The sequence below is a fragment of the Amblyomma maculatum genome, chromosome 1 (assembly GCF_055883805.1).
Source record: "Amblyomma maculatum isolate TAMU_Amacu chromosome 1, ASM5588380v1, whole genome shotgun sequence".
In the NCBI taxonomy this organism is placed as follows: Eukaryota; Metazoa; Arthropoda; class Arachnida; order Ixodida; family Ixodidae; genus Amblyomma; species Amblyomma maculatum.
The window spans coordinates 446,685,678-446,713,063 of NC_139344.1; the positions used below are offsets into that span (position 1 = coordinate 446,685,678).

General features: G+C 45.9%; 1 protein-coding gene and 1 pseudogene across 1 annotated transcript in view; one reads left to right on the top strand and one right to left on the bottom strand.

The window, feature by feature from the left end:
- Positions 1-27,386, top strand: part of Lmpt (four and a half LIM domains protein limpet) — a 310,360-nt gene that overhangs the window by 93,375 nt on the left and 189,599 nt on the right. The window lies entirely within an intron of this gene.
- On the bottom strand, positions 15,657-19,980 carry LOC146209628 (uncharacterized; annotated as a pseudogene).

Genomic DNA, 27,386 nt, shown 5'->3' on the forward strand with positions numbered 1-27,386 from the left:
CTTCGTGCGTTCACTCTGTGCTTACTTTGGTAGAAACCTTCAAAACTGTATTTGTTGTTTTCGACAGCCGCCGGCACACGGCCTTATCACTCTGATTCTGGATCGCGTATCAGTTCCGTATTCTTTGTTTGTTAATGCTCAATGTCGCGAGTCACACCTTTATCAATTTTCGTTGTAGCGCAAGATGCACCGAGATCTAACCCGAATATTCCGGCCACTCGTGTGTCTTTCTACAATGTTCCAGCCCGTGCTGGTAGCTGTTTGCGACGTTATCTAGATTGTTCTGTGCAGCCTTTAAATTGAGCGTTGACGACGGTGACGAGCATTCTTTGTTCGACGATCGACGAGCACGTTTGTTGCTATCGCCGCCGCCGAGTTGCTTAGTTCTTTTGCGAGCGCAAGTCAGCCCAATAAATAGTTTCTTCAGTGCAATCACCGACTCTTCATTTGTGCCATCGACCCTGGTCACCACCACGTGACAATATCAAACCGTTACACAGTTCGGGGACGGTATGAGACCGATTCTTCTGAAGAAGAGGGTGGAGGTCCTCCTGGAGTCGCGTAGAACATACTAACAGTAAAAAAAGCATGTTATATCAAGGCTTCAGATTTAAATTTTGGTAACGCTCTTTCTCGCCGAATGAGGAAAATTGGTGGCTATAGGGCGCGGTCAGTGAGCTTTCGTTGTGAGCGAGCTAGGTGTCGCTGATAAAGATAGCAACGCTCGCACCGAACGAAGCCGACGACGCCAAGTGCACGTCCTCTCATGACGCACATGTCAACGGCCTGAGACGGAGAATAAAGACTTGGCTAACAAATTCTTTTTCGCAGCATCCTTTGGCCTTGCTATTCGCTGGCCGTAGGGTTCATTTACATGGCGGCTGTCTCACCGTGTTTTCCTGCTGCTGCTACTGCCCGCCTGGTGCGCGCATTCTGCCTGTTTCTTTCCATGTATTGGTTGTTTTTCTATTTCTACTCCTCTGCTTCTGTGTCGACTTCTACACTCACTCTTGTTTTTTTTGTCTTTCGTCCTTGTGTACTATGCATTTTTGTTGCGTTCTTTCTACGTCCGTGTACCTTTTTTGCGCTCGTGCCTATTCCTGACTGTGCACAGGCATGGTCTGCGGTGAAGGCCTCCCAGGCACTGCTCCGCTTTATGAAAAGCACAGGCCTAATCGAAAGGCTGTGATTTTGCTGTTACGTTACGTGATGTGACTGTCACGTGATGTGATGGGACATATCTGTGATGTGACTATTAACTTCACCCATCCCTCTCTTACAACTTTTATATCCACTCACCCGTGGATATATATCTACTCGCCCGTGTGCTGTGCGATGTCAGTGCACGTTAAAGAACCCCAGGTGGTCGAAATTTCCGGAGTCCTCCACTACGGCGTCTCTCATAGCCTGAGTTGCTTTGGGACGTTAAACCCCATAAACCAACCAACCAATCACCCCTTTCCCCCAGTGCAGGGTAGCAAACCGGTTTATTTTACGGGTTAACCTCCCTGTCTTTCCTTGTCATCTTCATCCTCCCCCTCACAAACATCATCATCATCATCATCAGCCTGACTATACCCACTGCAGGGCGAAGGCCTCTCCCATATTTCTCCACTTAACCCGGTTCTGTGCTAGCTGCATCCACTTGACCCCTGCGAACTTCTTAATCTCATCCGCCCACCTAACTTTCTGCCGCCCCCTGCTGCGCTTTCCTTCCCTTGGAATCCAGTTTGTTACCCTAAGCGACCATCGGTTATCCTCTCTTCGCACTACATGTCCTGCCCGTGTCCATTTCTTCTTCTTAATTTCCACTAGAATCTCACAAACATGTTCAGTTACAAGTACGTCACACTTAAATTAACGATGTTTGCGTAAAACTGCTGCTCCGAATTTTCAGCGCAAATTGATATTGAGAGTTAGCACATTTAAAGGACGTGAACGTGAAAAAAAGAAACATATATCAAGGGATATATAGCCTGTGAACTTCAACTAAGCTTCAACCCTCGCTGTTGCCATGTATTGGGGCCCGAGCGCCGTCAAGTGAATTAACGTTCACTTTTTGTCTCGGGTCCCTCATTTCTTTTTGAAATGAAAATAAACTTCAAACTTCAAACTTTCCGTTTTTCTCTGGAGTCTTAATTGCTACTAGCTACACAAGGGCACGGATGAAACACAACGCACGAAAGAAGCGTTAACTTCTTCACTTGCCACTCACACGTAATGCATAAGCTCCAGGAAGAAATCGCAGTGCATTGTCACAGGCAACATGTGTTCTCTCACGCTTGCCTCAAGCATCGCAAAATTTCGAAAGTTTCGATAACTCTTGGTTCCCTCTGTTCCGCGCATTATCCGAAATGCTCCAAAATTATCTTCCTTATTAGGCTGTCATCGGTCGCAGTGGTATGCGTTGAAAACTGCTGCCCTCACGGAATGTTTCTAGCCGAGTGCTCCGACTACTACGGAATTTTCGATTATTTCAAGTTCACTAAACCGTCGTTAATGAAAGACGTGCACGTTTGAAACGCATGCGTGTAAGGTGGTTGGAAATGTCATTGCGGAACTTTGGCTCCAAATTTATTAGATAAAACTAACAAAGTGCTTGGGAAATTTTAGGGTATTGCATGCTTCAGAATAAAGGTTAAGCCTTTCGGCGCTGTCGAACATGGATATCGAAAGTTGGACGGACGGACGGATGGACGGACGTTAAGAGCGTCCGCTTTGAAACGGGGTTTCTATGATGTTTATATAAACAGCTCTTCAACATTATGATCCGGGTTATCTTTAAATACCCTTGTTTAATTTTGGTTTAGCTTCCTTGGGTCCCCACCCTGCTATTTAGCCACCTATCTTCCAAACGCTTCTTGCTTTACTTCTACCGCCGATTCGATCATTATTTCCTTTGTTACCTATAAACCCTAGAGATTTGGCTAGAGTGACCACATCCGCGTCGACATCTGGATGGATACTGCCACACTCCACTATACGATGTTGAATTTTTTTCTGGCCATCTACCGCACATTGCACAGGTTTCAGCGTCTTCATTAAACTTCAATTTGTATAGCTTCGGCTGCTAAGACATCCTGATCTAGCTTGAAAGAGCAGGCTGCTGGCACTTGAGTAGTCATAGCTGGTCTCCATCTTAATCCGAGTTTTTCTATATTCTCTCTCTCTCTCTCTCTCTCTCTCTCTATATATATATATATATATATATATATATATATATATATATATATATATATATATATATATATGTGTGTGTGTGTGTGGGGGGGGGGGAATATCATTTGGGCTTCCGCGTCACTCCAACAACAATTCTGTTCTGATCTCTAGTCTGAGCGTGGGTTAAGAAAACGGATTTACATACATTCTCGTTTCCTTCACCACGTCTGACTTGTATGAATCTGTATAATATATATAGCTCAGTTTTTGCCATCTATATTCTTCACCTGCCGTTTGATGTTCTTTATTTCCTAGTCCTGCCTTCCTACATACTTGTTAGTATTCTGGTCATTTTCCGCCACTGTTCGTTAATACCCTTTTGGTATAAGTATTTAAAAACTTTAGTTGCCCAACTAGTGCTGTCCATTTTCCTGAGGCGTTCTACGTATACAATATTCTGTTCTGAGCTCCTCGTGCCTCGGAGGACGCCCAGCTCATGTCTCCCTGTACTTCTTTGTTCGTAGTTTTGCCGCGAGCTCTAAGCGGTAACCTTCCCACAGATCTCTGATTTATTTCTGCCCTTATTGGACTTCTGCCCTTAAGCACAAAACAGCGTTCCCCAAGATGAGCCCTGGTACTTATATTTTCTTCCAAATACTTTCAAGTATTTTTTATCCCTTGTACCCCCTTAATGCTCGTGCTTCCACTTCAAAAAGCTTTACTCAAGAAATTGGTGTTCATCAGGGATGCATCTTAAGCACGACGCTGTTTCTAGTAAAAACGATTTCCATTTACCAAGTAATGCCAAAATATATTATACACTTTGTCTACATCGACGAGATTCAAATAACTTGCACGTCCTCCAACATGCCAACGTTCGGGAGTCAAATACAGCTATCAATAAACAAACCAGTAACATGAGCAGACACAAATGAATTTCAGTTTTCTCCGCTGAAAACTCTGGCATTTCTGCTCTCACGCAAACGTGGCGTAAAGACTGACCCCACTCTACATCTAGGAGAGTTCGAATTACCAGTTAAAAATGATCACAAATTCCTGGGGATAACTTTTGACAGAAAACTCACAATCTTGCCTCATGTCAATGCCATTAAAAAGAAAGCTGTCAAATCCCTAAATATAATCAAGGTTCGTTCACGAAAACACTGGGGGTCTGATAGAACATGCCCTTTACGCATTTATCACACTGTTGTGCAGCATTGCTTGGATTACGGTTGTGTAGTCCGCGGGTCTGCAAGAACATCATACCTAAAACCTCTAGATCCAGTGCATAACCTCGGTTTACATCTCGCATCTGGTGCTTATGGAACCTCTCCCATAACCAGTCTGTACGTCGAAACAAATGAGCCTTCCCTCGGATACAGGAGAACCATGCTTACATTTTCATATGTCCTGAAACTACGCTCCCTGCCCAGCGATATATGCTACCATATTGTTACTAAGTGCACCTCCAAAGTTTTGCTCAACAATAGGCCCCAGTCAATCAAATCTTTGTTACTTCTGTTTCAAAACAAATACCAAGAACTAGAAATATTGAATGCCCTCCCTGATACTGCATCAACGTAAGATCCAATGCCACTATGGTACAGCCTCCAAATTGTTTGCGATTTCACATTACCTCAGTTTTTTAAGCAGAAAGCACTACATAAACGCATTTTTCAAGAATTTCTAGCTCTTATAGAAAAGTATGAGAATTGCACAGTTTTATACAGATAGCTTCAAGACAGCAGAACACGTCGATGATGCAGTAGTGCTAGGAAATTTGGAAAAAAACAGTAAGACTACCTTAGTGTGCAAGTGTTTTCACTGCTGAGTGTTACGCACTAGCTTTGGCTGTAAGAAAAATAGTCAGCGGGAGAGTCCCTAGCAGTATTATTTAAACAGACTCTCTAAGTGTTCTCATAGCCCTCCATCATAAAAACGCAGTTGCACCACTACTTGGGCGTATAATACACAATATATCAACAGCATCTGCTCAAGGGCATAACATTTTGTTGGGTTCCGAGTCATGTTGGCATTGAAGGCAACGAAAGAGCAGACGTTTGCTCTAATCAAGCCATTGAAAAACATATCAAGAACATCTATATGCCGTACATTGACTGCTTGACGCTAGTGCACCGCAAACTAAAGGAACATTATAATGGCAGTCTTCATGGAGTAGTGAAGTAAATAATAAACTGCAATTGATGAAGCCAATTTTGAGATATATAGAAATCATGTCATCATCACGGACGTTTCGCAGAAGTAATATTATGCTGTCTCCGCATTGGCCACTCATAGCTGACGCATACATTTTTGTTGACAAAATAATACAAACCCCTGAGTGACAAATGCGGTGCGGAACTCGTCGTAAACCATGTTTTATTTTCATGCACAAGACTTGAAACGTACAAAAAAGTATTTTGCTCGATTCTACAATGAACACATTGCATTCCATCCAGCAATAATTTTAGGTGAAAATGGGCTTGTGGACCTTTTGTGTTTTTAGCTTTCTAAAGGAAGGAAACGTTTTAATGAAACTGTTGGATAAATATATGTACTCTGCTAAATACAACATACAACCTTGTGCTTGGTGAAAACGAGACAGACGTGTCTGCGTCTTTCTTTCATAGATTTCTCATTCTTACGTTGTTCTCTATTGTGCCATATACCTAACGGATTGCATAACTTACGTATCAGTGCTGTCAAGCAAAGCTTTGTCTTTAGCAGTCAGAGGAGAATAAAAGCCTGCTCCTCCATTCCCCACAAAAGTAAGCCCTTTTGCTAAGCAGTCACGAGGACCGTGACGACAAGTTATTTCAGTTGACCACGCACTCGAGCCTGTGGCAGTTGTAGCTAACCGCACAAGTGAAAAATAGTTTGCCGAAAGCGAAGCACATTCGCACGTTATTTCGCCTGCACGGCTTTCAGCCGCGACACCCTGAAATACGAGTTCGAGGGAAAGAGGGAGAGAAAGAGTAGCTGCCGGAGTGACTGATTATTATTGCTGCCTGTGTGTCAACAAGCAGACTGAGAAGGATTTACGCCCATCGGTCTTGGCAGTGGACGCGCAACCGCAGCCGCTGTTGCGGGAAGGAGAACCCCCGCTGCGGCGTGGGCAGTGCCTTGGCGACCACGTCCGTTCTTCCTTTCTGTACTCGAAAAAAAGTTTTTGCTAATGTGTAGTTTCGCTTTGTTTGTGTTTGCGTGCACCGCGTCGCTGCTTGAATCTTGCCTCTTTACCTTCGTGGCGTACGTCGTATTGAGGCTAGGTTCCAGTTGTAGGCCCTCGGGGAGAGTGCAATATTACAAGAAAATAGGTACTACTACAGTGTCGCTTCCTGTGACTAGTAGAATTTTTGTGATGCCTGTGAAGCTCATTATAGTAACACATTACATGCATTAAGGAGATACACTTCAACTAGGCCACATTTGACCAAGTGGTCATATGCAGCCGCACTCGTCACTGTTTACGCCAAATATATATTTGGCGTAAACAGTGACGAGTGCGGCTGCATATGTTTTTGACCTTATGTTAATGTGATGCGGATAAAAGCAAGAAAAGTGTCCTTTGCATGAGCTCTGTGTATGACCATGGCGAGCTCTTTTCTTTTAGTCGTGCAGTAGCACGTTAGTGTCTCGAAGTTATTGTTTCTGTTAAAAGAATGTTCGCACGAATTGTGTGTGGAATTATCCGGGTTTACTCCCTCGCGACGATAAATGGGACGCCAGAGATTTGTCGTGAGGTTCAAGAAGTGTAATTTTGTTATCACGATGACGACGAGAACGTCTTCGCTCAGGCACAAGTTCTTTTTAAGTCCGGAGTCGCGCTTGGATTTACGGAGAATTCACGAAAGGATCAGGGTATAGCGGGAAAGAGAGGGATTAGAGAACTAAATCTTCCTTTGTGGAAGAATTGAATAGTGCGTTTATAGGTCTGTCACACGACGACAAGGAAGTATCGGGAACAAAAAAAAAATAAAAAAGCGCACTTGAAAGAAATAAGAGTCCGCTTCTCTAAACGGGACACTGTCTCGAGCTGTCGTTGGCCTCTGTGTTACAACGCTAAGTGAATTTCGTCCCGTGCATGCCATGACTTACATATTCGACTATGATGAGGTGCGAAAACCGTGTCTAGTGTATTTAAGCCCACGAAGCTTGCATTGCCGAATACACGCTGCAGTAGCCACGTGCTGTCGCTACGTCGACCGCGCTCCTCTTGGCGAGTGCGCCGATCTTGTCCACTGCCCACACGAAGGATCCGAGGTGTATGCGCTCGCTCGGTGGCCGTGCACGTGTGTAAACAAACCGTTGTGCGGTGGCTGCGCGTACGACGAGAGTTATAGAAAGATGCATTGGAGGGAGTAAGGGGGAAGAAAAGGGGGGAGGGACGCCAATGTCGTCACAGAGACAGTTCTGGGGCGCTATTTTAGGAGCCAGCGGGTTCGCTTGCGTAAGCGCGCTCTCATCTGCCGCGCCATTTTACAGTTTTGTTCCTTCTTTCATTTCTTCCCGCCCCGATTCAAGTTATTACTTTTCCCTTTGCTTTTTATCTTTCTCTAGCCGCCCACACGCTCCTGGCGCCGTGCATTTCTGGTCCTAATCTCTCGTCTCCCACACTTGCCTCCAGCGGTGCTCTCCACTCTCGTTCCGCTTGACCGTTCTCGGCTTGGTGTGTTTACAGGACGAGTGGTTGCCTGCATGTGCGCGTATAAAATGTTCCAGGTGATAAGAGCAGCGCTTAGAAGACGGCCCAGGAAGGGAGTAGTAGGAGCAGCAGCAAGAAATGAAGCGGTTCCTACGAGGAGCTTCCTTTGTTCTTGTATACTGCCTCTGGCCAGATGAATCCATTTTGTTCTGCTCTCCAGACAGGGCTTGCGAGTTGGCGGATGGCGTTCGTGGCCGAAAGCGGGGTATATGCCGGCAAGGGGGCCATTCCTTCGTGACGGGTCGTTCCCGACCGGCTATACTTTATAGCATCGTGTGGAGAATACTGTGGTCTGACATGGAAGGTTTGGCCTTGAGAATGGATGAGAGAAGTTCCCGGCAAGACATTGGAACTCTGCTATTGCGTTGAGTAGAGTTTCGCTTTTGAACGTCATCCGGTTCGGTATGATGATGATGATGATGATGATGGTGATGATGAACTGACAAGGGGGTCGCGTTAGCATTACATGCAAAAGCCTGCTGACCGTCGCGGAACTGTCACGTCGTCGCATTGCACGCAGTTTACTTTCAACCACATAGGGTGCTTTACAACACGTTGCCGCAGCAGGAGACCTTTCCTCGACAGCTGTACAGAGGCTGTTTGGAGATGTGGAGGAGGCCGATCTGGCCTCGTCCGCCATTCGTGCATACTCTTTACGGGCGACTTTCGTGCCGGGCGTTTGTTATTGTGGGCATTCTTATTTTGGAGGTCACTCGACCGGAAACAAAACCAAGTTGCAGCCATGTGTTTGTTTATAACCACAAGTTTATCTTACGGCCATTGTTTTTGGCTCGCACTCCGCAGCGCACTTGGCTGGGATGGTCGTTTATGATCCAGCGAAAAAATAATGCACAAGTCCACAAGAGCAAGGATCTTATGCAGGTCTGTTCTTGACCTAGGACTTAGGAGTAATAATTTCGATGCGTAGTTACCTTTCTGGTTTTACAAAATTTCGGCAGCATTTCGATGACTTTGCCGCTTGCGTCATCGCATTTGCTCTTTTTTAATGAACTGAATGCATAAAAAATTAACAGCCGAATTTCCTATAGCGCACGCAACTGAAACCACGTTTGCTGTAACTAGATGAGAAAAGCCAGAATGGGTTATCCCATACAATTCCTTCAAATGAAGCTTGGTTTTATTATCGCCAGCTATATAGTAACAGAAATTAGGAACTGAAATTTTTTGAACAGTCTTACAATCGCGCTTTTGTGTCCTGAGCTCGGAGTTCCGTGTCGTCAGCTGCATTTTACGTCAGCGCGGCCCTGTACAGAGTAAGTGTCGCATGACAACGTGTGGCGAAAGCAGTCAACTCGCACTAGATCTGGCCACCTTTCATAGCCACTGGGGAGACTGCTTTATGGTGCAAACGGCACCGTCCTTGCACAGTCTTGACGGGCCTGCAACCGCTCGAGGCGCCTCTTTGACGCATTCGTAGCGATGTGGTCTGGTGCGACAGCGCGTCATTAGGCATGCCTGATTAACCCTTGGCCTTCTGCTCCTCACTCGCGGTCTCAACTGTCCGCGCTGCGTTTTGTGATCCTCGCGATGCGCTGTTGCTGCAAGCCGCTGCTGTTTCTTATGGCTTCTTGTAAGCCGGCGTCTCAAGGTCACGAGTCTGGAGTGGCGCTGAAGGCACCACAGAGGCCTCAGCTGTACAGAGTAGCTAATCTGAGGAGCGATCTGCACGCTCGAAATAGTATGCTAGCAGGCGAGGCGTCAACTTCGGAGAGGTATAGGACGCATGCGTTCTCGCTGATCACTGTTTTCTTACGAGACGGAAGGGATTAGAATAGTGTAGTTCTTGAAATTGTAACTGCCACTTTCCCGATAGGGGTGTCTCATCATAGTACTGTTTGCGAAACGATGAAGTGCGGGCAGTGCATATTTTGCGGAGGGAGCTGTCTCCTGCGCTTGTTTTGCACCCATTCGCTCAGTCCTTGTCATACATAGGTGCACAGTGTACACCTGCCAGCATATGTATACATATTTGCGGCTTGTAGTATGTACCACTCTTGCGCAATGAGCTAGCTATCTGATTGGTTGGTATAACTTACATCAACCAGTTAAGTGACTCTCTGGGGGCGTGGAAGGGGCAGCGGGATGAGCAAGACAGCAACAGGCCCTCGTTCTGTTTTATGTGACCAGTCACAGTTGTGCCGTGGTGACCTTCAAGGCCAAGCTCACGATGCAAAAGTGCAGCTTCTGTTGTGAGCTGCGCAGAGCAACATCCCATCGATCCTGTGATTCTAACCCTTGAAAGGAAGCATTGTTTTTTAGGGCAAATTGGTAAATGCGTATGAGATCCGCTCTGTTGCTTGGCAATTCGCAGATTTGTATCCATTATATATAAGAGAGGGTACGAAAGGGGATGAAATGGCGGCGGACTGTAGCCGACGCCGTGCCACCTGCTCTATTTTTGGCAGCGAGTGAGGAAGCGGGGAAAAGGGATTAGGTTCGACCGAGTTTCTATAATGCATAGTGATGTCGTCATAGGTGATGAGGTGGTTCCTCGCAATGCGGAACGAGGGAAGGCCGTCCATTTCCGGGTTGACGAGACCTGTTCTCTCTCCTACTCACCACTTCACCATCTACTGAGCTGTCTGTTATATGCTAAACCACCTAGATTATTTTTGCTATGTTTATAATTAGTTTAGATTTTGCGCAAGCAAATTGCGAAACTAATATATGCGCAGAATTCATTTAATTGAAACGACTTAGCTATATCGTAGGGTTTAAAGTCGCCATTTTGGGAGCAGTTGTAATATTGAAAATTGACAACTTATGAATTCTCAACTAAAACGTTCTCGCAAAGAAAAGGAATGCCAGAAGAATTTCAGGGTGTCAGTGACGCGATACTGAATTAGGGATGTTTTCTTTTCGTTTAATCGCGTTGATATGTCACTATATTTGACCGGCTCTTGTTTAGGTGGCTTTGGACGTCAAAGTTTTCTTTTAAAAATGTCGACAGATATTTTCATGCCTAACTTGTGGAAGGCCAGTTATCCGCATGCAATCAGCTGCTTAGCTGCAGCTTTCACAAATAGTTTTTGAAAATATTCATAGTTTTCGCGTTGAGCTCTGTTCCCGAAACAAATTTTAGCTTAATAATTTCTTTCCAGAAGTACTACAACCAGTATCTGCATCTTGCCTGTACTCACCTATGGGGCTGAAACGTGGAGGCTAACCAAGAGAGTTCTACTTAAGTTGAGGACAACCCAGAGGGCTATGGAACGAAAAATGGTAGGGGTAACATTAAGAGATAGGAAACGGGCAGAGTGGGTCAGAGAAATAACTCAAGTTACCGACATTCTAGTGGAAATTAAGAAGAAGAAATGGGTATGGGCAGGACATTTAGTGCGAAGAGAGGATAACCGATGGTCGCTGAGGGTAACAAACTGGATTCCAAGGGAAGGAAAGCGTAGCAGGGGGCGGCAGAAAGTTAGGTGGGCGGATGAGATTAAGAAGTTCGCAGGGGTCAAGTGGATGCAGCTAGCACAGAACCGGGTTAAATGGAGAAATATGGGAGAGGCCTTCGCCCTGCAGTGGGTATAATCGGGCTGATGATGATGATGACAACCAGTGGATCTGCAGCTGGAGCAAACTATGACTCGTCAACGCACTCATGGAGAACATCTGCCGAGTAAACAAAGTTTAGTTACGAATTGTCCTGGACGATAATCTGCCTAGCAGGAAATAATTCTTGTGTAGTTGGGGCTGTTGGCTTTTGAATTGCGCAAAATGCTGCTGAATCGCTGCCGCCTGTAGCTTTCGGTGCTTGTATAGACCAGATTTTTTTTTTTTTATCCTCGCACGCAGGCTGCTAGCGCCTACCTACTCTCGACACCAGACGCCGTCTGTCGGGTGCGCACGGCTGCAACTGCGGGTTGCGCGGGCGTCTCGCGTAGAATACGCATGTGAGCAAGCGTTTTTCATTTCTGTCGCTATCATGCTCTACCACCTATGCATGCGAGTGTGTCTAACTACTCACATTTTGGCCTGTTCCATAGAGCACCACAGCAATTTGAAGCCTCGAACTGTTTCCATCACGTAGGCTTCGAACTGGAAATCACTGTTTGTAACGCTGAAATGCGCTGGCATATTTTTGCCGTGGCTGTATTTCACTTCTGGTCAATGCACGTTTCCTTTTTTTTATTTTTGTGAATGAGGGTATAGGTGTTTCGTTTTATCTTATTCCATGGTGTGAGAGGTAACCGCATCGGTGAGCTTCGCCTTGAAGGTTGCTTAATCAAAAAGCATACCAGTTGTTCGTCTATGACTTTCTTTCACGGGAACGTAAGCAACTTATACATACACTACACATTTTTGTTCGCAGTTTGCGAATGATAATCCGGTGCGGTCGATTATACAGGCGAGGCAGACATTATTTCCGTGATGAGGTGGGATAAAAACATGATTGTCCCCATTCAGGCTCTGAGTCCGCATATGTGGACGCGACCGCAATTTCACTATATCTTTGCAACGAGTGCGAATTTCTGTCTTTAAATTTGGTACCCGTAACATTGGGACCCGCTCTCTAGAGTATGTGGTGCCATCTCTTGTTGTTACAGCGAAATTTGTTTGTAAACAGCAAGTAAAGACGGACGTCGCAGCGTTTTACAGCGGCACGATTTAGAAACTTTTAGTTTCGCGGACCTCCTTCTAAACCGATAGTAATAATACTATTTATTGCAATGAATGTGTCAATAAGAGAATGTAGATGTTGCGTGTCAGATTTCATTATATTAGATATAGAAAAAGTTCTTCAGCAGGCTCTCACGGTTTTGTATCCACCCATGTGGACAGGCGTCTTAATGCCGAAATTGTTAGTGCCACATTCTGTCAGCGGTGCTTCGTTATTTTATGCAAGAGCAGTATGTAATATGCTGATTGCGTGCAGGTGTCTCAATGTTGAAGGCGTGAAGGTATTATCAGAGGAAAACAATTATTCATGCTTAATGATTAGTTCGAAAATGCAGAAAATGTTCCAACGCTTTCATTCACGTAGCAGTATTGAGGTGCTATGTCCACGCATATGGACGCGAATAAAATGAAAACATTTTTGCATAACCTTTTATATTTGAATTCTGCCTGGCCTACTGATCATGCATGGAAAAAAAAATGTTTCCTTTGAAACATTTTAACTGGTGCCTAGAGGGGTTATTTAAATAATGTTAAGTTATCAATTAGCTTGTGTTTGCGGAAAAATCTATATTGCGAAAGTTAGGTTTTTAACGTTAAGGGCGAGTTCAGTTTATAAAGGGTCTGAATTCGTGTTGGTATTACAGCTCGCTAATTAGACTGTGCTGCAGCGGTTATTGGTAAAATGGCATTCCTGTGCGTGATATCGTCTCCAGAATCACGTAAACATCTTCTGCGCCTCGAAGGATTTGAACTGGGATTGAGTTTCATTCAAGTAGCGCCATTTTGTCAGTATGTAGCGTGTGGAGAAAAACTTGGAGAACATCCAGAGCCATTTTTTGCAGCTCGATACCGCGAACTACTATGTCGATTCTGATATCTTTAATCGTGTGCTCACCTTTAATCATGCGCCCTAATGCAAAAATGAGAAAGTTGATTGGATATACTTCATTATTAATTGCTTTCCTGTAGTAATCTGCCGTACTATCGCCAGGAGGAGACTCCACTGAAATATCTTGCGCGATCTTGAAAAAAGAAACGTCACATTTCTCATTTTGAAGCACTTGATTTACTCAATCGCATATATGCGGGGATCAGTAACTACCCTACACACAGAAAATGTAGATCTCGGAATCGAAAGAGATTATGTTAGGCACCATCAAAACTAAGCAAACGCGTCACAGCCCTCTATTACCATAAAGCTATGACTACCCGATTTGGCAGAAATCTAGCACGATGTAGTTTTCATTAAGTTTCAACCCTGTAATAGATATTAGGTATCTGTCTCTTTTGTTAATTTATACTGCAATCTTGTTTCCAAGACTTTAGCAGGGTGGGTACAAAACAAAACAAAACAAAAACGGAAATGACATAAGGTCATTCGCTACGCGCAAATGCAAGCAATGGCTGAAATGCAGCACAGCACAAAAAGGCGTAGACAATGACATGACTCGCTACATAAAGGCGCATGCGACTCAAATAAATGCAACGAACCTTGGAATACAATGTCTTTAGTAAGATTAATCCATTCATTATTACTTCTAGGAAAGAAAAAAACACGAAAACTTTCGCAATTCTTTCTCGCAACCAGGGGTCTCAGCGAGTGTCGTTGTCGTGTAGCGTCACCGGTGTAAAAAGTAACGATGCATGATGTGTCAGTGTTATATTTCTATAAGCAGAAAGAAAAAAAAAGTGGTATATTCTGTCTCTCTTTCATAAGTGACAACCCACTTCGCATGAGGAGCTCAGTAATCGAAGTGCGACCGCATAAATTATACATAAAGCTCACTGCTCTTCTTTTCCTAACCTTTTTTTTTTGGTTCAGGCCCTTCCTTTAGTGAAAAGCTTCCTTGCAGCTATTGCATATGTCAACATTAGATGAACGATCACATTGTGCGCAGGAGAACGCACAGCAGGTGTCGTAAATTTCAGAGAGGGCCTTAAGAAGATTAGTTTTCGGAGGCAACTGTGACAGTGTCGACATGTTTGTTTCCCGAATCCAGCGGCCAAGATATTTGTATTCATTTGTTTTATAGAGAAACTTATTATAAACGTTTTAGGTGTAAAATAAAGGGGTTACGTTTAATTATATCCTCATAATAACGGTTTTATCGCAGCTAATTTTCATTCGCCATTGCTTGCATTGCAGTGCACCGTGTTACTAGAACACATTTTGAAACTGAGGGTGGAGCCTAACCTGAACGTCAGCAGGAGAAATTGCTACGTACCGTACACAGTCGTTAGTGTAGTGCTTGGCACCAATCGATAAATATGAAAATGCGTGAAATAAGATAACAGAGCCTCCATACCAAGTTAACAATAAAAGTTCTTGGTGCACGCATACGGAAGGACATTAACAGACATGGCGCTGAACTCTAAACCTGTAAAACTCACAACTATTGATTCTAAAGGTTTTCCGGTTACGCGCTTTTCCCAGGTAAAAAAAAAAAAAAAAAAAAAAGGCGTTATTCGGAACCAGAAGTGAACCTATTCATATGTCCTGAGTGGAGAAATTTCACAGCGAAGCACGTCTGACGTTTTGTTGTTGGACGCGAACAGAAGGCCCACATTAGCGGCCAAGGCTAATATATGTTATCCGAGCGGGCTGCTGCCGCCTATTCAGCTTCTACCTGTGCGGAAGAGAATGAAGAGAAGAGAGCGGAAGAGAAAATACCTACTGATGCGTGGAGCACACGGAAGCTCGGAGCGCTTAGGTGGTAGGGGCTGCCTTGCTGTGCACTGCGGATTACAGCGGCGCCACGTGTCATCGCCAGCTATTAAGTTGGAGGGAGGAGGCGGCAAAATGGTGGCGCGAACTATGTCCAAGTGGAACTTCGTAGGCGCTTCTATAATAAGCCCACGAGTGTATAGGTTCCAAATTTTTGGGTGGCTTCGTGAAGTGTGGTTAAGCGGATCAGCGTGGGCGGTATATAAGTTTCTCGCGAAATACTGTTTACGGAAGTGGATTCTGTTGAGCGGTAGCCGGAGAAGCCCGAGAGCTGCTAACAAGCAGTCGTTATTCGAGCCCGATGTAAGCCTAACTGCGCCCCACGAGCCGCGCCGAAGCTTTTGCTAGCTTCTGTGAGCGCACAGCAACGCCCCCCAGGCTTTCCAAGTCTAACCACTGCAAGTGGCTACTGCCTACTACATCTTACAGAGAAGCAGTCACTTGGGCGAAATGACGCAGCGTCCACACTTTGTGTGCTGGTGGGAGCGCGCAAGCTGTGTGTGAATCTCTTGGAGCAACTGAACTGTCCGGGAGCGTTACGCCCGTGCCGTCACCTTCATGTGTGTCATAGACGTCTTGGTTCTCTCGCTTCTCTTCCGCAGGCTTGAGAAAAGGGACAAGATGGGTTTGATTTCGCCGCACAGTGCTGTCTCCAAAGTCAACCATAAAAGATCTAGGCTCCCCCGAGGGTTGCACCATGGTTCCTTTTCGCTTTAAGTCCGTCACCCATACTTCATCCCCTTCCAGAAGGTTGGGAAGTTGCCGCACGCCATGTTGTCTATAGTAGGTTCTTCGCTGCTGCTCGCGGTACTGGGTTTCAAAATCCCTAATTTAGTGACCTCTGGCAAATGGGGAACGAGCATTCCGGGAATAAGAGGAAGCTTTTTCCTTAACCGCCTCCCCATCAATAGTTCAGAGGGGCTGTAGCCATTTTTCAATGGAGTCGCACTACAGGATAAGAGGGTCAGGTGCGGGTCTTGAGTCTTCCTCATTGACGTTTTGATGATTTTCGCAGCAGCCTCGGCGAGTGCGTTGTTCTGAGGGTAGTGTGGACTTGATGTGATGTGTTTGAATCCGTATTCTTGAGCAAACTTGGTGAAGTCAGAGGTCGAGAACTGCGGACCATTGTCGGAGACTACCACCTCTGGAATGCCATGTCGGGCAAAAATTGATTTGCAGTGATTGATCACTGCACTCGATGATAGTTTCTCTAGATGAGTCAGTTCCAGGTATCTGGAGTAGTAATCAGTCGCAATCAACCACCAGTGGCTATTAAAGGTGCATTGCAACTGTTTGCCATGGTTTTGACAGAAACTCAGTGCTCTGAAGGGGCATTTTGCGGTTGCTGGACATCTTGACACATTCTTGGCAATGTTTTACGGTAATTTCGATGTCTGGCCGCTGCAAGCCACCAAACGGAGTCCTTTGCGTGGGCCTGTGTCTTCGTGATGCCGAAGTGACCTTCGTGCAAAAGGCGCAAAATTTCTTCCCTGCACGTGAGTGGCACCACCACACGGGTTGCATAGGGTAGTAAATCGTCTTCTACGGTGGGCTGTTGGCGATGCTCGTAGAAAGCTCTTACGTCCAGGGGCAAGTGTCGTCAGGAAGGTCAGTCTCTTGTGCAGTGTTCTCGGAGATATATGCACACGCGATCTGATTTCTGGGCTTCTTTTAGCCACTCAAGGCAGTGCTGCTTGATGGGAAGAGTTGGCCTCATTCAGCGGACGAAAGCTTCGACATCGCTCTCTAGCTCTAAGTCGCCAGTCTCCTGCAAAGGTGCTCTACAAAGCGTGTCGGCCGCGAGGAGGTCTTTCCCGGGGACGTATGTCACTTCGGCCTGATACCTCATCATTCGCATCTTAAGTCTTTGCAGCCGCGATGTAAAGTCGTCGAAATTTGCATAAAGATAAGTACCAACGGCGTGTGGTCTGTTTCAAGTATGAATGACTTGCCGACCACGTAGTCCTTGAACTTTCCGCAAGCCCAAGCCAAGGCAAGAGCCTCTTTCTCTATTTGAGCGTATCGTTTTTCAGTGTCAGATAGAAGCCGGGAGGCGATGACTGAAAACTTACCACTGGTCTGTTTCTGTCACTGCTCCCAGTCCAAAAGAAGCGTCTGCACCGACCACTGTCTCCTTAGCAGGATCGTTCACCCCTAGCACTGGGCGAGGCGAAAGTAGCTGTTTCCATTTGTCGAATTCTTGCTGTTGAGGAAGGTCCCAAACAAAGTCCTTCTTTTTTGACAGCAAGCAAGTAAGCGGCTGGAGCAAGTCCGCAAGGTTAGGAACAAAGCGGGCAAGATATGTAGCCATTCCGAGCACCCTTTGCAACTCGCTTCTGTTAGTTGGACTGTTCATTTTTAATATGGCTTCAACCTTTTTCTCGTCGGGTGTGATTCCGTGCTGGTTAAGCTTGTGTCCTAGGAATGTGAGCTGGTCGAGGTGAAACAGGCACTTGTTCTCGTTTAATGTGACACCTGCCTCTTTTAGTCGTTGAAGAACGATGCGAAGTGTCTCGTCGTGCTCTGTTTCGTCTGAGCCCCAGATAAGAATGTCGTCATTATGGGACACCACTCTGTTGATGCCTTCCAAAATATTTGACATCTGTTTCTGGAAGTGCTCGGGAGCGGACGCGATGCCAAACGGTAGCCTGTTGAAGGAAAACCTCCCGAATGGTGTGATGAAAGTAGTAAACTTCTTGCTGTCTTCACTGAGCGGTATCTGCCAGAAGCCTGAAATGGCATCGTGCTTTAAAAACACCTTTGCTCCGTGAAGTAGGCCGAGTGTATGCTCGACGGACGGGATTGGATGCCACTCTCAGGACATGACGATTGAGTTCAGTGAAGTCCACACTGATTCTAACATCACTGGTTCGTTTTTGGACTACTGCAAAAACACAAGGACTTGGTATCAAATTTTGCTGGGTGCCAAGTCACGTTGCAATCAGCGGTAATGAGAGGGCTGATGCATGTGCCGCAGCCGCCTGCAGTGCTCAAGTACAGAAAGTGAAAATTCCAGGCAATGATGCCATAAAATTCATACGAAGAACACTGAGACAAAAGTGGCAGGCTGCATGGTATAACGAAGTTAATAACAAGCTACACCTAGTAAAGCCAGTTATAGAAGAATGGAAAATATGCAGCCATCAAGAACGTTTTATTGAAGTAATCTTATGCCACCTTCGTATCGGACTCACCCACTTGACTCATAACTTCATCCTAGCAAAGAAAGACAAACCCATATGCGAGCACTGCAGAGAGATGGTCACCATTAACCACATCCTAATATCCTGTATAAAACTCGATCAACTTAGAGAAAAGCATTTCCCACAGTTTTATGACAACTACATTCCTCTTTACCCTAGCTTACTCTTAGGAGAAAATTCACTGGTAAAAACGTCTTCTTTCATTGATTTCTTGACAGATGCCAACATCCCAAACCTACTCGAGTGTATTAAAATAATCGCTCGCTTCCTTTCACCAAGCAGGTATGTAAACCCCGAGTTTGGCGCATGATGGCCTTAGCTGCCTATGTGCCATAAAACACAACACAATACAACACTACCATAGGCGCGCACCATTCAGTCGGCTCATCCACAGGTGAAATGACGCCAATTTTTTTCATTCGCTGCAGTTCGAGCCTTGTTTTTTCGTAGAGTGGAATTGGTATGCGGCGAGGGGAGCTCAAAGCAAATGGTTTCGCTTCTTTGCGCAAGCAAATGCTGTGCTTTCTGTGTAGCTTGCCGAGTCCTTGAAACAAAGAAGGCAATTCGTCTCTTGGGGCTCACCTTCTTTGCGATGGTGCTGACGAAGGTTAGCCTCTGCAAGTCTTTGGAGGCGGGCTTGCCGAGTAGGGTAGTGTGAACATCTTTCAGGACGTAAATGTCTTGCAGCGTTTCACGTCCACGAAAACACGACAACGGAGGTTGATGTCGAAGCATGCTGAAAGTCGCGGGAGGGAGGACAGACTCGTCGGCGCCTGTGTTGATCTTGAATTTGGCTGGTTGGCCTTGTACAAGCACATTCGTCTCCCATGTCGATGTATGGAAGGACGAAACCGTTCTAAGAAATGCCTGTTCGCTGTCGGGTCCTGATGCTTCAACGATGTCAACCCGGCGTGACATGCAGACAGATGCGTAATGGCCCTTCTTGTGGCAGCACTTGCATACCTGTGACCGCGCTGGGCATAGTGAACGCGGTTGTCGGTCTTTTTCACATCATGACACGTTGTCAGAACGTCGTGAGGTGCGCGTAGATGTGTCCTTGGTTCAGACTGCGATCGGCCGTCGTTGACATGAGTAGCGTTTGCAGGATGCTTGACTTGCTGTCTTCCTGTTGCAACTTTGTTGACGGTCAGCGTTTAAGGATGACGCTCCGCTTGCTGTTGACGTACGCTTTCGTCCTGCCTGATGGACTCGAGCTCCTTCTGAAGGGTAAGATCAGCGTCAGGTTGCAGTCTCGCAGACAACTTGTTATCTTGAATGCCGACGACCATCCTGTCTCGAACCACCAGTTCCTCTCGGAGGGTGCCATACTCGCAATGGTTGTAAAGCGTGTGAAGCGCAGCCAAGATGTTTTCCACGGATTCGCTGTCATGCTGGACCCTTGTGTTGAAGCGTGCCCGTTCAAAGATCACGTTTCGCCGCGTAATGAAGTAATTGTCGAACTGATTCAGGACAACCTCTAAGTTCTTGGCGTTCTCTTCGGGGAGTTTGAATGTTCCGAAAACGTCCTCAGCCTGGTCGCCCATCAAGTAAAGGAGCGTGTCTACCTGGTGTGACGCTGACTTGTCGCAGAAACTAGAAGCCGTGTGAAAACGCTCGAACCGCTTCCTCCATTTGGGCCACTCAGGCAGGAGTCGTGAAACAAAAGGCCTCGGGCGGCTGAATGACGAAGGACACCATGTGCCGGCCGCTTAATCCAAGCCATAGACACTGCTGTGACGTTTGGCGACGTAGAAGGGGTGGCCGTGCGACAGGAAGGGGCACCGGGCTGGCTTACTGTGGGAGTCGCGTTACTTCTGACACCATATTGAGCGGTAGCCGGCGAAGCCCGAGAGCTGCTAACAAGCACTCTTTATTCGAGCCCGGCGTAAGCTTAACTGAGCCGCACGAGCCGCGCCGAAGCTCCTGCTAGCTTCCGTGAGCAAGGTAGATATACCGTGAGCGCACAGCAGCGCTCCCCAGGCTTCCCAAGACTAGCCACTGCAAGTGGCTACTGCCTACTACAACAGATTCTGGTGGAGAAAATTTTGGAAACAGTTCGACCAAGCAGGCACAGCAAATTGACACAGTTGAGTGTCTACAGACCTCTGGGATGATACACATTGTGTAATAAACTAACTGGCCCAGTTCGACGTGTAAATCCGTGTAGTGTTTTTCAGCGTTGCTTTTGATCGAGACGCTGTGGTGTGGTAACAATGGGCGAGTTAAAGAGGTTAAAGGAGATGGCCGGGAAGCGTACTGCCATACCATATTCCGTAGGCGCACTGAAGTAGACGACGCGCGAGTTAAACGGCGATTGTTGCTGAAAGATCTCTCTGAAATCAACTTAAATGTAGCATACACTAACTGTAAACGGCGATTGTTGCTGAAAGATGTCTCTGAACGCAACCTAAAGGTAACATACACTCACTGACGCAGGAAATGATTACTGAGAAGGTAATTGCTTAGTGTAACTGTTGTCATACCAATTATTACTTAAAGGTGTCTATGAACGCAACCTAAAGTAACATATATTCACTGAAGGCAGTATATAATTGCGGTGAAGACAGTTGCAAAACAAAATATTCATTAAAAAAAATTCAACACAGGAGTCGAACGCATGTTTAAGGGCATCAGTGAAGAGATCGGTGGTGTTAATCTATTGCGCAACCAAAACTTATTTTTCTTTATTGCCTTGTGTTTGTGTTGTCGTGCATTGCGCCACCAAGACGACGAAAATGGTGGCCATTAAATGCGTTCTTATTCGTTTAGGAAACATATCCACTATTTGTCGCCTGGTGGCGCTGCTCAGAGGAATCGCGCCAGAGCGTCATCTGCTCGAGTGCACCTACGGGATATGGTTTCCTAATACGCGGCCGGGAAAATAAATAAAAATCAAGTGCCTTGCTATGAGAGATGCCCTAGTGGAGGGCTGCGGAAATTTTAACCACCTGGGGTTCTGACATCGCGCAGCACACGGGCGTCTTGCTTTTCGCATCCATTGAAAAGTGGCCGCCACTGCCGAGATTCGCTTCTGCGTCTTTGGCCACAGTATTCGTGCGCCGTATAACCACTGCATCACCGCGGCGGGCTGTTCTTTGTAAGTCTTTTTCATTAGAGCTGTGCTCCTCAATTAACATGTGTACCTAATATCTCGCCAAAGGACCATCTACATGCATTAAACATGCTTAGCAATAAAAAAAAAAGAGATCTTTAATGATAGGCGCAAGGGACTTAGGGTGAAAAACTGGTGACATATGATGCATTTTGTTGTGTTTTATAGCGCATACGCAACTCAGGCTGCGCCAAGAATGCACAACCGTAGTGAAATAATGCGTAAGCTTCTCATTACACTAACTATTGGCAGTGAGTTGCCTCAGAAGTTGTAGATATCTATGCATCGAGGTTTGTGTCACGCATTTGTTGTTGTCTTTGCGACGCCTTACAAGCGTGTCTACAAACAGGACATCCCTTCAGATTGTTTAGCTGGTGGTTACATGTTCTCTGTACGGCGTCTTGAGGGGGCGACATGAACGCGCCGCCGTTACACCAAAGTATAATATGTGGTTGTGATTTGTGGGGTTTAACGTCCCAAAGCGGCTCAGGCTATGAGAGACGCCGTAGTGGAGGACTCCGGAAATTTCGGCCACCTGGGGTTCTTTAACGTGCACTGACATCGCACAGCACACGGACGCCACTCCGTTTCGCCTCCATCGAAACGCAGTCTCCGAGGCCGGGATTCGATCCCGCTTCTTTGAGCACAGCATTCGAGCGCCGGAACCACTGCGCTAGTCAATTGTAGTTTGATAACGTCACTCATTGCTAATGAGAATTAGCCAATCCGATGACATTCCTTTCCCTAACTAATGAAGGATTTTTATGAACAACGTGTTTTTTTTTTTTTCCTGGCGAGCCTCCTAATGTGATCACATTAAAATACCACTGCTGCCCCAAATCAGTTCGGGACGCTTAAATAAGGTTTTGAACGAGGGGATATCAAGCCTTATGTCCGCATGTACACGCACCATTGTCCGGCGCAGTGCGGTAAACACTGTCTACCTTTAGCGTCGCTGTAACGTGAGGAAACTGAAGATTCGTATGTTCTACTGAACTTCGCTTGCATTCGAAACTCGAGTGGCACGTAGCATTCGCATTCTAATTACCTGTTGCCATGCCCTGTTTGGCCTGTTCTAACGCGCATTTGTACAGTGGTGGTAAATTACTGCGTAATTTTCAACTTCAACAGAAGAATTGGAGTGCGCTTGGGCTCTTTTCGGCTTTTAACCGAGAAGGAAGACACTAGAAAACTGCTGCAGATATTCCTTTTTGCTGCTGTTACTGCGTAACTAGCGACAGCGTCTTAGGACGGACATCCATCGTAACGATCAAAGTTTTGTTCTCAAAGACAGCAGAAACTGCAGCATAGCATGCAGTCTGTGTCGTTACTGCACAAATGATTGTGATGTGACGTCACAGATTGTGATTGTGCCGCACAGCTCTAGTTCTTTGAAGTTGTCGACACGCGTTTTGTGCGATAGCAAATACTTTCGCTACTACAAGAATTAGCCATTGCGTTCGAACGAACGCAGTGGCTAATAATTTTTTTTTTGCCTTATTCGTAACGTAAACAGCAGTCATATTTTTCTTTCTTTTTTTAGCTAGAAAGGCTGAGAAAAGCCAGAGAGGCTGTTTAAAGGCGCTGCTCCTTAATTTTAATAAAATCTTAATAAAAACATTAATCTTAATAAAAGCAAGGCGCCTGTGTACTGTGTGATGTCAGTGCAAGTTAAAGAACTCCAGGTGGTCGAAATTTCTGGAGTCCTCCACTACACCGTCTCTCATAGCCTGAGTCGCTTTGGAACGTTAAACCCCACAAACCAAACCAAACCAAACCTTAATCTGCCGTATCACTTGTTAAAAAGCAACTAAATGTTTAATAACCAGATGGTGTGCAGAGGCAATATTTCAACAGGCCAACATGAATAAGATAAGATAGGTAGATAGATGGATTTATTGAAAGGAAAAGGCACAGAGGTTTGCCGGAATAATTCAAATCTGGCCTGCTATACTCTGCACTGGGGAAGGAAAAAGAGAGAAGAAAGGAGATCATGATGGGTGACGATGTGGGAGAAGGCATATGAAATACATATAGAGAATAAGACAACAAAACATTCGCGCTATAATACGTTGGGCGCGGTTGCAGTTGCATTAAACGGCACCGCCGAATAAATAAACGAGTCTGTTACATGAAAGTCTGTGAAACCTTTGATATTGTATCAGAGGGCTGAACGCGCGTGTTACACCAATACGAGATGGTAGACATTTCAGTTACAACGTCAGCGAAGCGAACGTATATGGTTTCCATGGTTTACTTTGTGTCAAGAATGCGATGCAGGACTCCCATAAAGCTTGTGCCGCAAAAAAAAAAAAAGACTGCATGCGTTGCGTGCGCCGCTTAGAGCTTTCATTTGAACAAGTGTAAAGACACTGCATGAACACCACTTCTTAGGCTAGATGCATTCTTGAAATGGTGAAAAAATTACGCCGAACAATGAAGATAACAAGAAAGAAAAAGAGACACAGGGCACTCACCGGTCTCGCTTTTGGCCTGTGTCTCGTTGTCGGTCTCGTGGTCTCCATAGTTTGGCGCAGTTTTTTCACCAATTCAAGTGTGATGAGGTAGCCTTAAGTAGATTTCGGATTGAATTTAGATGTTACCGATTTTTGGTGAACCAGCTGTTGTACACTGCTTGTGCGTCAAAATGGAATTAAGAAATGTAGTCTTCCAGCATATTCTGTCCTGTCAGCCGCCACATCTGTGTTGTGAGAAAATGTGGGATTGAATGTTTACAATTGAAAGAATTCTTCGCCCTTGTTACAAACAATAGCGTTCACAAATTAGCTGCCAACTTCAAAGTTTCTGCAGGTGAAAGCCGAAGCCGTCAAGCGGCTACTCAATATATGTGTTCACGGTTGATTACAAATAGTTAATATCAAAGTTCAAAACGAATGTAGAAATTAGACCAGGGTTGATCAACACTTGATTCCTGTACTGGCCCAACCAGAACAACAAATAGGAAAACAGGAAACAGGCAACGGTGTATTTACACTTCCTTTTCCCTGTCTTTAATAACCTGATTTCATCTTGCGAATACTTCCTAATGAGCCCAGGAAACCATGGCTGGCAACCTCGACCTCAGCACCATTTCTCGAATCGAAACAGCACGAGGTCGGGCGTCGGCAAGGCATATCTCTTTAGCCGTTGCGCCCGTCGCCTCTCGCTTTGACAAACGGTCTTCCGCTTCGAGACTCCCTCCTCCTCATTCCTTCCCGTGGAAGCCTGTGGTAAAGCTTGGCGCATCGGAAATGGAGTCATTTCCTGCGCGCAAATTGGACGCGTTTGCCGCTTATCCAGGCGCGGATTCCTTTTTTTCTTTTCTGCTTTGACAACGCTTGCGGCTTCATCTGCAGCTGTCGTTTGTTTGCCTTTGTTCCTGCCTGTGCTAGATGTATGGTCATCGGCGTGCATGTTGGCCCCGCCGGTGAAACAATATGCTCATCCACAGCACCTGTGTATCGTCCCTCGCGGTACGATGACCCCCTCCCCCGGAGGGACCACACGTTTGCCAAGGTACGAACGCCTCGACTACTATAGCGCCATCCTTCTATTTGTCTCGTATAGACGACGCCGGAGACTCATATTGCATAGGAGTATACATAGTCTTTGTCGCTCTCGCAGTGTGTGAGCGCTTCAGGCGTGTATCTTGTCGACAAAAAGGTGTGGGATCCGAACTCAAGACGCGCGTACCGCGTCCACGTTAAATATTTAGCTGAGCCACTGATGAAAAATATATGCTTTGATCTGATGTGCTTAAGTAAGGCTATTGGAATGTGACTAATTGCATCGCTTAATCTTTTTTTTTTAATTTTTTATCTTTAAGCGGGGCTTCCTTTAACGCTATCGCGTTAAAGGCCCCGTTATCGAGAAAATCCGGCGTCGGCATTGCCGGTGCTGCGAGCGAGAAGTCACCTGCATGACTCTGGCAAATGTTGGTTGGGCACTGATCGGTCAGAGGGACAATCCACTCGACTGCGTGGCTTCGGCGATTTGGCAGCTGCATGCCAACATCGCCGTTTTGTTAAGGCGAACGCCTTTCTGTGCTCACGGAACGAAATCCAGTGCGCGAGAGTTGTGCGCGAGATCTGTCATATTCCGCGAGATGTGTTCTTCTCTATTGTTCGCCATCTGCAATCCCCCACTTGAACAGGCGCCAAGGAACGCCACGCGGTAGAGCGATGGTGCACTGACCAAACACACTTGCCGGAGAAAGTATGACAGATACTGCGCCTTTCTTTTCCTGTAAACCAATTATATGTAGCACTGCAACGAATGCCGCTAAGAGGCAAATGATAGGAGAGGAAGGGTAGGCTTTCGCCATTCCCCTCTTTAGAGGCATCTAAGCGAGGCTCCAATTTTTCTTCTCACGGAGATTATAGGTGTAGTAGTGAGAAGCTTTGCGCAAAACTTTTTTGCAATTTTAGCGTTGAAATATTTGTGACGACGTTGTGTCGTTCGTTACAATTTTGGAGCATCGCGACATTATTATGTGAGGGTGTCGGAAAACTGTGCGGCACATGCACGCTCTATGACATAGCTGCGTCGGCGGTAATTGGAGAGCTCACGAACGAAGTAAACAATGCGTTAGCTGACTGCACGTATCGTCTTAAGCGCCTACTGGCTGGCTGGGTCATATAAATGGCGGCCAATGCCGGATGTTCGGGAAAAGGGGGTTTTACGCTTGGGAATTCTGAATCGATAGGAAGGAACCAGTGAACAGCGAAGCAACTCAGCAGGCGTGTACAATCCTTACGCAACGTGGCAATGAAGCGAGTTAATCGCCGGATAATTACCGCCCGCGAGATTACATGTATTCGTCAATTGATTGTTCGTATGGGACATATGGTTATGCTTGTAAAGGTGCACACCATTGTTTTGATACTGATACCTGGGTACGCTATATTGCGCTCTTATTGCTTAGGCCCGAACTAGAAGCTTGATAAGTGCCCAGATGCTTCTGTCTCCCACTTTTGTTAATTGTGTTGCTAAAGTTAATAAATTGAATTTGAATATATTTGTCGCGTTTTTCATATCAGGCATCATTAGCGCGCATAATCAGATTGATCACTCCTTACATTCGGTGCCACCAGATGGCTCTTTCTCGATGCCACCAGGGAACAAGAACCTCAAACCCACAAGCAACACCAACCACTGTGTTCGCTAGGAACAGGTCTTGAATTTCTGATTTGGTTTCCTTGTCTGCAATGCACTCTAAGCACAAATTATTCAAAGGAAGTAAAAGGGGAGCAACACGTCCTCTAGCGCACCCCCTTTTAGGGTCACGGTATCCTCTTAAAGACCTGGGTTAGATTTTCATTCGTAAATGTATGCAGTGGTATACTTTTTGCAGCAGATATTCATTTCGTAGCTGCGCACTGGCCGGAGATTTTTAAGGGCTGCACCACGCGTTTTAAGGTTAGCCATGAGAAGACATTAAAGCCTTGCTTAAAATCTTGGTAACTGCAAGAGATTCTAATGTTTTGCAGTGAAAATCGGCTTCCGTTGTCGACCATAGGTATTAGGTTATTTCTAGCAAAGAAAGGCTACCCCTGAGCATCAAGGACCCTCCGTGGCCCTACAACTGTGTATGTTAGAGTATGTGCTACCTCCTTGTTACTTACTTATTGGCTTATTTGTGTTTGGAACGTAAACTCTACATAGAGACATCACCGCTAGGCCAGGCGTGACAAATAGCGGCCATGCGTGATATTCAAAATGGTGTCCACGTTTCACACCGACCGTGCTCAGCGGTCGTGAGGTTCCCGCGAGTTCGCCCCGTCTTCGCTTGAATTTTAGTTGCAAAGATGGCAGATTTGTTGAAAATATGGCGTCCAT